At 37.2% G+C, this 13,043-nt stretch overlaps 1 pseudogene; it reads left to right on the top strand.

Moving 5' to 3' along the window:
* The first annotated feature begins 2,692 nt into the window (after positions 1–2,692).
* On the top strand, positions 2,693–3,073 carry LOC144577916 (small ribosomal subunit protein uS8 pseudogene; annotated as a pseudogene).
* Positions 3,074–13,043: the final 9,970 nt, after the last annotated feature.

The following is a 13,043-nucleotide window of genomic DNA, read 5'->3' as shown; positions in this document are numbered from 1 at the left end:
CAGGCTAGAGTGCAGTGGCTGGATCATAGCTGACTGCAGCCTTGACCTCCCTGGCTCTGGCTATCCTCCTACCTCAGCTTCCCAAATAGCTGGCAGTACAGACATGTGCCACCACACCTGGCTAATTTTTTTCCCATGTTTTAAGAGACAGGATCTTACTATGCTGCCCAAGCTGATCTTGAATTCCTGACCTCCAGTGATCTTCCCATCTCAGAGTATTTATCTTTTAATTGCAGTGATTCACCCATTTACATTTAATGTTTATACTTAATGATATAATTGAGTTTGGATCTACTGTCCTTTTGTTTATTTTCTATTTCTTCATTCTATTCCTTTGTTTCTTCCTTGCTCCTTCCTTACTGTTTTTTGGATTAATAAAATATTGTTCCTTGACCTTTTTCATCTCATTTGGTCTTTGAGTAATGTATACTTCTATTAATCATTTAGTGGTTACCAAATAAATGACAACATATTCCTTTGTTTATTAAAGCCTACCTTAAGTGAATAGTTTTGCTACTTCCTGAACCACACCAATAATTTACAAGTTGGTGGGGTGCAGCGGTTTATAATCCCAGCACTTTGGGAGGCCGAGGCAGGCAGATCACCTGAGATCAGGAGTTCAAGAACAGCCTGATCAACATGGTGAAATCTCATCACTACTAGAAGTACAAAAATTAGCCGGGTGTGGTGGTGACGGGAGTCTGTAATCCCAGCTACTCAGGAGGCTGAGGCAGGAGAATTGCTTGAACCTGGGAGGCAGAGGTTGCAGGAAGCCAAGATCTTGCCACTGCTCTCCAGCTTGGGTGACAGAGTGAGACTCCATCTCAAAAAAAAAAAAAAAATTTACAAGTTTGGTTCCATTTATATCCTTCTCACATTTTTTTTTTTTTTTCAGATGGAGTTTCGCTTGTTACCCAGGCTGGAGTGCAATGGTGCGATCTCAGCTCACCACAACCTCCACCTCCCAGGTTCAAGCAATTCTCCTGCCTCAGCCTCCCAAGTAGCTGGGATTACAGGTGCATGCCACCATGCCCAGCTAACTTTTTTGTATTTTTAGTAGAGACTGGGTTTTGCCATGTTGACCAGGATGGTCTTGATCTCTTGACCTCGTGATTCACCTGCCTCAGCCTCCGAAAGAGCTGGGATTATAGGCGTGAGCCACCGCACCTAGCACCTGCTTACATTTTATGTTATTGTCACATATTTTACTACTTATGTTTTAATCCCTACATGGTATTATTACTAGTGTTTTTAAATAGTATAAATTATTTATTTTATCTACATATTTATAGCCCAATGCTTCTGATTGGAGTCATTTTCGTTTAGTATACATAATTCCCTTGAGTATTTCTTACAGTGCAAGGCTTCTGGTGACAAATTTTCTCAGCTTTTGTCTGAAAAGTCTTTAATTTTAAAGGATAAAATTCTAAGTTGGCAGATTTCTTTAAAGTCCCACCATTTTGAAGATTATCTTTCTATTGTCTTCTGTCTTTTATAACTTTTGCTAAAAAGGCAACCGAGTCTTATTTTCTTTTGAAGGCAATGTGATTTTTCTTCTATTTACTTACATTTTGCTCTTTGCCTTTAATTTTCAGCAGTTTGACTGTAATAAACCTAGGTATAATTTTTTTTTATTTATGCAACTTGGGGTTCAAATAAGTCTTTAAGTCTGTTTTAATATATTTCATCAGGTTTGGAAGTTGTGGGACTAGTTTATCTTCAGATATCATTACTTCAGTCCCTATCACCTATCTGCTTCTGGTATTCCAATTATATGTAGATTAGATCTTCAGATCTTCATTTGTCCCCGATACTTTTCATATACTCTTCTCTGTAATTTCCAACAGTTTTCCTACTCTGCGTTTTAACCTATATATTTTCATTTTTAATTCATTAGTACTCTCTTGTGCTGTGTTCTAATCTGCCCTTAAACCCCTCTATTGAATTCTTCATTTCAGTTATAATTTATATTTTCATGTCTAAAATTTCAATTTTATTTTGTTTATGGTTGCTGATTCTCTGAGGAAATTTTCTATTTTTTTTTTACACATATTAGTCACGGTTATTTATTTAATTACTGAGGCAGGGTCTTTCTCTGTCACCTAGATGGGAGTGCATTGGCACAATTACGGCTCATTACAGCCTTGACCTCCTGGGTTCAAGCGATCTTCCTGCCTTATTTGTTTATTTTTCTGGAGAGAATGAAGTCTTACCATGTTGCTGGGGCTGGTCTTGGACTCCTAGGCTCAAGTAATTCTCCCACCTGAGCCTTCCGAAGGGCTGGGATTATAGGCATGAGCCACTACGCCTGGCCAATCACAGTTACTTAAAATTCCTATCTGATAACTACAATAGCTAATTAAACCTGGTTCTTCCTATTGTCTGTAGCAGATCCTAGATAGGAGACTTCAATTCCTTCACCACTGATATTATCTAACTGACATTCATATTCAAAAAATATTGTTTAATATGACATCAAAGGCACAAACAAGAAAAGTAAAAATAGATGAGTGGACATCAAATTTGAAAACTATGCAACAAAGAGCATAACAGTGAAAAAGCAACATAAAGAATGAAATAAAATATTTGCAAATTATATTTCTGATAAGGAGTTAATATTCAGCATCTGTAAAGAACTCCTACAACTTGCTCTTTCCACCGTCTTTCCGTGCTGCCACAATGGTGTGCATGAAATGTCCTGGCTGATGCTCTCAAGAGCATCAACAGTTCGGAAAAGAGAGGCAAATGCCAGGTGCTTATTAGGCCATGCTCCAAAGTCATCGTCAGGTTTCTCACTGTGATGATGAAGCATGATTACACTGGAGAATTTAAAATCATTGACGATCACAGAGCTGGGAAAATTGTTGTGAACCTCACAGGCAGGCTAAATAAGTGTGGCGTGATCAGCCCCAGATTTGATATGCAACTCGAAGATCTAGAAAAATGGCAGAATAATCTGCTTCCATCCCACTAGTTTGATTTCACTGTACTGACAACCTCAGCTGGCATCATGGACCATGAAGAAGCAAGACAAAAACACACAGGAGGGAAAATCCTGGGATTCTTTTTCTAGGGATGTAATACATATATTTACAAATAAAATGCCTCATGGCGGAGGGTAAGAACTCCTACAATGCAACAACAAAAACAACCCAATAAAAACATGGACAATGGATTGAATAGACATTTCTCTAAAGAAGATATACAAATGGCCCACAGGCCCATGAAAAGATGCTCGTTATCATTATTAATTAGGAAAATGCAGGTGAAGACAACATCACAACCAATAGAATAGCTACCATCAAATAAGCAGAACATCACCAGTGTTGCTGAGGATGTGGAGAAATTTGAAGCCTTGTGTGTGCTCTCTTGATGGTAACCAGATGTTGGTTCATCCAACAAATTAAAAATAGAATTACCATCTAATTGAACCATCCCACTCTGGATATAGATCCAGAAAAAGGAAAAGCAGGGTCTCATATATTTGTATGCCTATGTTCATATCAACATTATTCACAATAGCCAAGAAGCAGAAGCAACTCAAGTGTCCTTTTTACATGAATGAATTTTAAAAAGGTAGTATGTCTATACACAATGGAATATTATTCAGCCTTAAAAAGGAAGGAAATTTTAGCACATGCTTTAATATGGATGAAACTAGAGGACATTATGCTAAGTGAAAAAAGCCAGTCATCAGAAGACAAATACCCGGTGATTCCACTTATTTGAGGAACCTAGGATAGTTAAATTCATAAAGAAAAGAAACAGAATGACGACTGCCTGGGTTTGGGGGCAGGGCCAAATGGGAGTTGTTATTTAACGGGTATAGAGTTTCAGTTTTGTGCAATGAAACATTCTATAGATTAGTTGCACAACAAGAATGTGAATGTATAGATTAGTTGCACACAAGAATGTAGTTGCACAACAAGAATGTGGTGCTACTAAACTGTATATTAAAAATCATTGGCCTATAATCCCAGCACTTTGGGAGGCCGAGGCGGGTGAATCATGAGGTCAAGAGATCGAGACCATCCTGGTCAACATGGTGAAACCCCGTCTCTACTAAAAATACAAAAATTAGCTGGGCACGGTGGTGCGTGCCTGTAATCCCAGCTACTCAGGAGGCTGAGGTGGGAGAACTGCCTGAACCCAGGAGGCAGAGGTTGCAGTGAGCCGAGATTGAGCCATTGCACTCCAGCCTGGGTAACAAGAGCAAAACTCCGTCTCAAAAAAAAAAAAAAAATCATTAAGTTGGTAAATTTTGTGTTATGTATGTTTTGTTACAACTAAAAATAATTGAAAACAAAATAAATATTAAATAAATTACTGTTTAGTGTATTTGTTGTAACAAAGGCAAGCTTTTATTTTATTTTGTTTAAAAATTTTTTTTATTTACCTAGATTATTGGGGAACAGGTGGTGTTTGGTTACAAGAGTAAGTTCTTAGTGATTTGTGAGATTTCTGGTGCACCCGTCACCCAGTTTGTAGCAACTATACACTGCAACCAATTTGTAGCAAGCTTTTAGTACAAACTTTTGTCATGCATCAAACTAGAAGGTAAAAAAAAATGGCTTTTAAAATACACTAATATAGGAAATTAACTGACAGGCATTTTAATGTGAAACTATCCATATATTCTTGGATAAGCAAACATTAAGCATAATATTTTCTTTTTCTTTTCTTTTTTTTTTTTTTTGAGACAGAGTTTTGCTCTTGTTACCCAGGCTGGAGTGCAATGGTGCGATCTCGGCTCACCACAACCTCTGCCTCCTGGGTTCAGGCAATTCTCCTGCCTCAGCCTCCCGAGTAGCTGGGATTACAGGCACACGCCACCATGCCCAGCTAATTTTTTGTATTTTTAGTAGAGACGGGGTTTCACCATGTTGACCAGGATGGTCTTGATCTCTTGACCTCGTGATCCACCCGCCTTGGCCTCCCAAAAATATTTTCTTTTTAATATATTTCTTTATTCAATGTAGCAATATTTTGTTTAGGACTTTTGGTCCTAGATTTTTTTGAAGAGATGTGTCTATAATTTTCTTTTCCTGTGCCATCCTTGCCTAGTTTACCTGTTAATCTTTTGTTAAACTTTCATAAAACAAATTTATCATCTCTTCTCTTTTTCTATCATCTATCATCTTTTTCTGGAAAGCTTATATAAAAGAAAGTTATCTTTTTTTTTTTAAAGATTTAGCAAACCCCACTTATAAAACTGGTCCCAGTTCTTTGTGTGTGTGTGTGTGTGTGTGTGTGTGTGTGTGTGGACAGATACTTGGCTAATAATACAAATAGTTATTAACCTATTTCAGTTTTCTATTTCTTTTGGAGTCAATCTTAGTAATGGTTTGCAAAAACCATCTTACAATATTACCAAAAAAATATGTATTGCAATTGTGATTTAGATTTTATTTATACAATCTTGTTTATCATAGCCTTTGATTAAAAAAATTTCTACTAAAAACAATACTTTGTTTCTAGTTTCTGCTGATAAATAGTATACATCAGTCCACTATTGCTGTTTTGTGTAACTTATCTGTCTTTTCTGACTGGTTGCTTTTGCAACTTTTTTCTTTCTTTGGTTTTGTTATTTTTATACAATGTCTCTAAGTGTACACTTATTTTTACTTTTTCACTCACTAAGGTTATTTCATAGAATTCATGTTATTCATTAATTCTGAAAAATTATCAACCATTATTCCATTGAATATTGCCTCCCTTGCATTCTCCATATTCTTTCGTCTGGAATATATATTGAACAGGTTGGAGCCCTTCATTGTGTCTTTATCTCTATCTTCCACCAATATTTTTACCACTTTTTTCTTTTCTTTTCTTTTCTTTTTTTTTGAGATAAAGTCTTGTTCTGTCACCTAGGCTAGAGTGCAATGGTGTCATTGTGGTGCACTGAAGCCTTGACCTCCAGGGTTCAATTGATCCTCCCACCTCAGCTTCCCAAGTAGCTGGGACTACAGGCACGAGCCACTGTGTCCAGTTACTTTTATTTATTTATTTTCTGTAGAGATGGGTTTTGTCATATTGCCCAGGCTAGTCTCAAACTCCTGAGCTCAGACAGTCCACCTACCCAGGCCTCCAAAAGTGCTGGAATTACGGGTTTGAGCCACTGCAACAGGCCCAATTTTTTTTTTTTTTTTTTTAGCTGGAATTTTGCTCTGTCACCAGACTGGAGTGCAGTGGTGCAGTCTCAACTCACTGCAACCTCCAACTCCCTGGTTCAAGCAATTCTCCTACCTCAGCCTCTTGAGTAGCTGCGATTACAGGCATGCACCACCACACCCAGCTAATTTTTGTATTTTTAGTAGAGATGGGGTTTCACCATGTTGGCCAGGATGGTCTCAACCTTCTGATCTCATGATTTGCGTGCCTCAGGCTCCCAAAGTGCTAGGATTACAGGTGTGAGCTACCATGCCCAGTCCCAATTTTTTTTTTTTTTTTTTTTTTTTTACTGCTCCTCCTCTCACCCAATTTTTTTTTTTAAGACTTCATTCCTTTTACAATCTTAGCCTTGTCTTCCAGCATAGTAATTCTCTCCTTGGTGGTATCTAATATGATATTTAGGCAGTCCACTATGTTTTGTGGTTTTAATTTCAGAGACTATGTTTTGTATTTTTAGAAATTCTATAAAGGCATTTTTTGAACTTGAATAAGAAAATAGTATCTTGCTATTATTTTATTCCTTTCAGAATGTCTCTATCAATATAATTGAATCTTCCTATTCATGAACATGGAATATCTCTCCATTTATTTAGTCCTTCTTTGACTTCTTTCATCAGTTTTGTAACTTTTCTCATATCATATACAACATATATAAGAAAGAAATTGCAGTTTTTGCCATTAAAAGTAATTGCAAAACCACAATTACCTTTGTACCATCCTAAATACAAACTTTGTTAGATTTATGCCTAAGTCATTGCTTTTTGATCTAAGATAAATGGTATTGTATTTTTACTTTCAAATCCCACTTGTTTATTGCTGGTATATATACAAAGTGATTGACTTTTATATGTTAACCTTGTATCTTGCAATACTGCTATGGTTACTTATTATTTCCAGCTTTTCAATGAATATCTTTTATTTTCTACACAGATAATCCTGTCCTCTGTTTTCTTTCTTTCTTCTTTATCTGTAAACCTTTAATTTTAATTTTGTTTTTGATTTTCCTAAAATCTAGTTGTACTGGCTAAAACTTCCAGTGCAATATTCAAAATTAATGATGAGAGGAGACATCCTTGCCATGTTTCTGATTTTATTCAGAAGATTTTCAGTTACTTACCATTAGTTTACTGCTAATTGTGGTAATTTTTTGTAAATATTCTTCTTTTTTATTTGTTTATTTATTTATTTTTTAAAGATGGGGTTTCACCATGTTGGTCAGGGTGGTCTTAAACTCCTAACCTCAGGTGATCCGCCGCCTTGGCCTCCAAAGTGCTTGGATTACAGGTGTGAGTGAGCCACCATGCCAAGCCGTAAATATTCTTTAGTAAGGTGGGAAGTTCCCTTCTTAGTTCATTCAGTGTTCCTGTAAAGGAATACCCGAGGCTGGGTAACTTATGAAGAAAAGAGGTTTATTTGCCTCACAGTTCTTCATGCTGTAAAATAAGCATAGCATCAGCATCTGCTTCTGGTGAGGGATTCAGGCTGCTTCAACTCATGGCAGAAGGTGAAGGAAAGCCAATGTGTTCAGGGATCATATGGTGAGAGAGGAAGCCAGAGAGAGAGGGAAAGTGCCAGCTTTTTTTTTTTTTTAATAATCAGCTCTCATGGCAACTAATAATGCAAGAATTCACTCACTGCCTCCACTCCTTCCCCAACCAAGGGAGGGCATTAATTTATTCATTACAGGCCCACCCCATACCCATTTACCTCCTATTAGGCTCTGTTAACACTACCACAGTGAGGATCAAAATTTTTTTTTTTTTGAGACGGGGTTTCGCTGTTGTTACCCAGACTGGAGTGCAATGGCATGATCTCAGCTCACTGCAACCTCCGCATTCTGGGTTCAAGCAATTCTCCTGCCTCAGCCTCCTGAGTAGCTGGGATTATAGGCACGCACCACCATGCCCAGCTAATTTTTGTATTTTTAGTAGAGACAGGGTTTCACCATGTTGACCAGGATGGTCTCGATCTCTTGACCTCGTGATCCACCTGCCTCCCAAAGTGCTGGGATTATAGGCGTGAGCCACCGCACCTGGCCAGAGGATCAAATTTTAGCATAAGACTTGAAGGGGACAAACATCCAAACTATAGCACCCTCTATTCCTAGTTAACTGAGATTATTTATTATAAATGAGTGTTGGATTTTGTCAAATGGTTTTTCTGCATCACTTGATATAATCATTTTCTGCTTTAAGCCAATGATATGATGATTATATTAATTGATTGTTGAATACTGAATCAGTCTTAAAAACCTTTAATAAATCCCACTGGGTTGGCTAGGTGCAGTGGCTCATGCCTGTAATCTCAGCACTTTGGGAGGCCAAGGGGGGCAGATCATGAGGTCAACAGATTGAGACCATCCTGGCCAACATGGTTAAACCCTGTCTCTACTAAAAATAGAAAAAAAATTAGCTGGTTGTGGGGGTGCGTGCCTGTAGTCCCAGCTACTAGGGAGGCTGAGACAGGAGATTGCTTAAAACTGGAAAACAGACGTTATAGTGAGCCAGGATCATGCCACTGCACTCCTACCTTGCAATAGAGTGAGACTCCGTCTCAAAAAACAAAATAAAAATAAAAATAAATCCCACTAGGTCTTAAGGAATAATTCATTTTTATAAATTTTTGGATTTAATTTGCTAATATTTTGATCAGAATTTTTGCTTCTATAGTCATGAGAAGCAGTGATCTATGAGTTTTTTAATTTTAGTAATGACTTTGTCTGTTTTTGGAATTGAGTAATGTTGGCCTCATAGAATGAGCTAGGGAATATTCTCTCTGCTTCCATCTTCTGAATGAGATTGTAAGGAATTGGAAGGATTTCTTCCTTAAATGTTTGGTAGAATTAACCAGTGACCCCTTCTGAGCCTGGCCCTTTCTGTTTTAGAAAGCTCTTAATTATTGATTCAATTTCTTTAATAGATATAGGCCTATTCAGATTGTCAGTTTACTCTTATGTGAGTTTGGCAGACTGTATTTCAAGAAATTGTTCTATTTCATCTAAGTTATCAAATTTGTTAGCATAGAGTTGGTAATAGTATTTTTTAAATTATTGTTTTAATGTCTATGGAGTATTTTTAAAATTATTCTTTTAATGTCTATGGTGATGTTCCGTCTTCAGTTTTTGATATTAGCAATTTGTATTTTCTCTCTCCTTTTAAAAAAATTAGTTTGCATGGCTAGAGACTTATTGGTTTTGTTGATCTTTTCAAAGAAACAGCTTTTGACTTTTATCAATTTTTTCTATTGATTTCCATTTTTAATTTCATTGATTTCTGATTTATTACTATTATTATTTTTGAGATGGAGTTTTGCTCTTGTTGCCCAGGCTGGAATGCAATGGGAAAATCTTGGCTCACTGCAACAACCACCTTCCAGGTTTAAGTGATTCTCCTGCCTCCAGCATCTTGAGTAGCTGGGATTACAGGTGCCCACTACCACACTAGACTAATTTTTGTATTTTTAGTAGAGATGAGGTTTCACCATGTTGGCCAGGCTGGTCTTGGACTCCTGACTTCATGCAATCCACCCACCTCAACCTCCCAAACTGCTGGGATTACAGGCGTGAGCCACTGCACCTGACCAAAATCTACCATTTTAAAAACTGTTTTCCATTGTTGCCCTTTTTCTATATTCCTATTTTTGTCTTTTTTGTCTTCCTTTTGTGGTTTTAAGAGAGCATTTTCTATAATTTCATTTTCTTTCCTTTCTTGGTGTATCGATTATACTTCTTCTTGTCCCTCTGCTTCTTTTCTAGTGTTCGTACTTTATATTCACAGCTATTCCATGTTCACTTTCAAACAACACCATACCACTTCATGGGTAATATGAGTATCTTATAAGAAAATAATCCCGGCCAGGCGCGGTGGCTCAAGCCTGTAATCCCAGCACTTTGGGAGCCCGAGGCAGGTGGATCACGAGGTCAAGAGATCAAGACCATCCTCGTCAAAATGGTGAAACCCCGTCTCTACTAAAAACACAAAAAATTAGCTGGGCATGGTGGCCTGTGCCTGTAATCCCAGCCACTCAGGAGGCTGAGGCAGGAGAATTTCCTGAACCCAGGAGGCGGAGGTTGCGGTGAGCCAAGATCGAGCCATTGCACTCCAGCCTGGGTAACAAGAGCGAAACTCCGTCTCAAAAAAAAAAAAAAAAAAAAGAAAGAAAAGAAAAGAATCCCAATTCCTCCCTTCTGTGCCTGGTATCATTTCATTGCTGTCATTCATTCACTTATACATAAGCATATTAGTGAATATATATATATACACACACACACACACACACACACACATATATAATTATATTGTTGCTATTATTATTTTAAACAAACTTATCTATTAAATCAATTAAGAATTAGAAAAATAAAAGTTTTCATTTTATCTTCATGTATGCCTTCTCTTCTGCTCTTTCTTTCTTTATATACAGTCAAATTTCTGACATATCATTTTCCCTCTCTCTAAAGAAATTCTTGTAACATTTTTTGAAAGTTGGCTTTACTGGTAATGAATTCTTTCATTTTTTTTTTTTGTCTGTAAGCCTTTATCTCTCCTTCATTTTTGCAAGATAATTTTTCAGGGTGCAGAATTCTAAACTGGTGGATTTTTTTTCTTCAGTGCTTGAAGTACCTCACTCTGCTCTCCTTTGGCTTGCATGCTTTCTAAGAAGAAGTTGAATGTAATTCTTATCTTTGCTTCTATATGGATGTGGTGTTCATTTTCTATACTTTTTAAATTTTTTAGATATTTATATATTTTATTGCACTTTAGGTTCTGGAGTACATGTGCAGAACATGCAGGATTGTTGTGTAGGTACATACATGGTAATGTGGTTTGCTGCCTCCATCCCTGTTACCTATATCTGGCATTTCTCCCCATGGTATCCCTCCCCAACTCCCTACCCCCTGCTGTCCCTCCCCTAGTCCCCGGAAACAGACCCCAGTGTGTGATGCTCCCCTCCCTGTGTCCATGTGCTTGCATTGCTCAACACCCACCTATGAGTGAGAACATGCGGTGTTTGATTTTCTGTTCTTGTGTCAGTTTGCTGAGAATGATGGTTTCCAGATTCATCCATGTTCCTACAGAGGACACCAACTCATCACTTTTTATGGCTGCATAGTATTCCATGGTGTATATGTGCCATATTTTCCTTGTCCAATTTAACAACAATGGGCATTTGGGTTGGTTTCAGGTCTTTGTTATTGTAAACAGTGCCGAAATGAACATATGTGTGCATATGTCTTTATAATAGAATGATGTATAATCCTTTGGATATATACCCACTCCAGTTAGAATGGAGATAACTAAAAAATCTGGAGAAAACAGATGCTGGAGAGGATGTGGAGAAATAGGAACACTTTTACACTGTTGGTGGGAGTGGAAATTAGTTCAACCATTGTGGAAGACAGTGTGGCAATTCCTCAAGGACCTAGAAATAGAAATTCCATTTGAACCGGCAATCCCATTACTGGGATATATACCCAGTAATTATACACACCTAATACAGGAGTACCCAGATACATAAAGCAAGTTCTTAACGACCTACAAAGAGACTTTGTAGACTTTCTAGACTCCCACAGAATAATAGCGGGAGACTTTAACACTCCACTGTCAATATTAGACAGATCAATGAGACAGAAAATTAACAAGGATATCCAGGACTTGAACTCAGATCTGGAACAAGCAAACCTAATAGACATTTATAGAACTCTCCAAATCCACAAAATATACATTTTTCTCAGCACCACATCACACCTACTCTAAAATTGACCACGTAATTGGAAGAAAATCACTCCTCAGCAAATGCAAAGGAACGGAAATTGTAACAGTCTCTCAGAACACAGTGCAATCAAATTAGAACTCAGGGTTAAGAAACTAACTCAGAACCGCACAACTTCATGGAAACTGAACAACTGGCTCTTGAATGTTGACTGGATAAACAATGAAATTAAGGCAGAAATAAAGATGTTCTTTGAATCCAACAAGAACAAAGACACACCACTCCAGAATCGCTGGGACACATTTAAAGCAGTGTCTAGAGGAAAATTTATATCTAAGTTATCAAATTGGTTAGCATGGTGTTGGTAATAGTATTTTAAAAATTATTCTTTCAATGTCTATGATGATGTTTCCTCTTCTGTTTTTGATATTAGCAATTTGTATTTTCTCTCTCCTTTTAAAAAAATTAGTTTGCATGGCTAGAGACTTTGGTTTTGTTGATTAAAAACAAGCAATGGGGAAAGGATTCCCTGTTTAATAAATGGTGTTGGGAAAACTGGCTAGCCATGTGCAGAAAGCAGAAACTGGACCCCTTTCTGACAGCGTACACTAAAACTAACTCCAGATGGATTAAAGACTTAAACATAAGACCTAACACCATAAAAACCCTAGAAGAAAACCTAGGCAAAACCATTCAGGACATAGGCATAGGCAAGAACTTCATGACTAAAACACCAAAAGCACTGATGACAAAAGCCAAAGTAGACAATGGGATCTAATTATACTCCAGAGCTTCTGCACCGCAAAAGAAGCAATCATTAGAGTGAACCGGCAACCAACAGAATGGGAAAAAATTTTTACCATCTACCCATCTGACAAAGGGCTAATATCCAGAATCTACAAAGAACTAAAACAGATTACAAGAAAAAAACAACAAAAAAGAAACCCATTCAAAAGTGGGTGAAGTATATGAACACTTTTCAAAAGGAAACAAATATGAGGCCAACAAACATGAAAAAATGCTCATCATCACTGGTCATTAGAGAAATGCAAAGCAAAACCATATTGAGATATCATCTATTTGATTCATCTCTCTTTTCTTTTTTATTAATTTCGCTAGTGGTCTATTTTGTTGATCTTTTCAAAAGAAGAGCTTCTGGATTT

The sequence above is a fragment of the Callithrix jacchus genome, chromosome 10, assembly GCF_049354715.1.
Source record: "Callithrix jacchus isolate 240 chromosome 10, calJac240_pri, whole genome shotgun sequence".
NCBI lineage: Eukaryota > Metazoa > Chordata > Mammalia > Primates > Cebidae > Callithrix > Callithrix jacchus.
The sequence above is the reverse complement of the archived record's forward strand: the minus strand, read 5'-3'. Positions and strand labels throughout refer to the sequence as shown.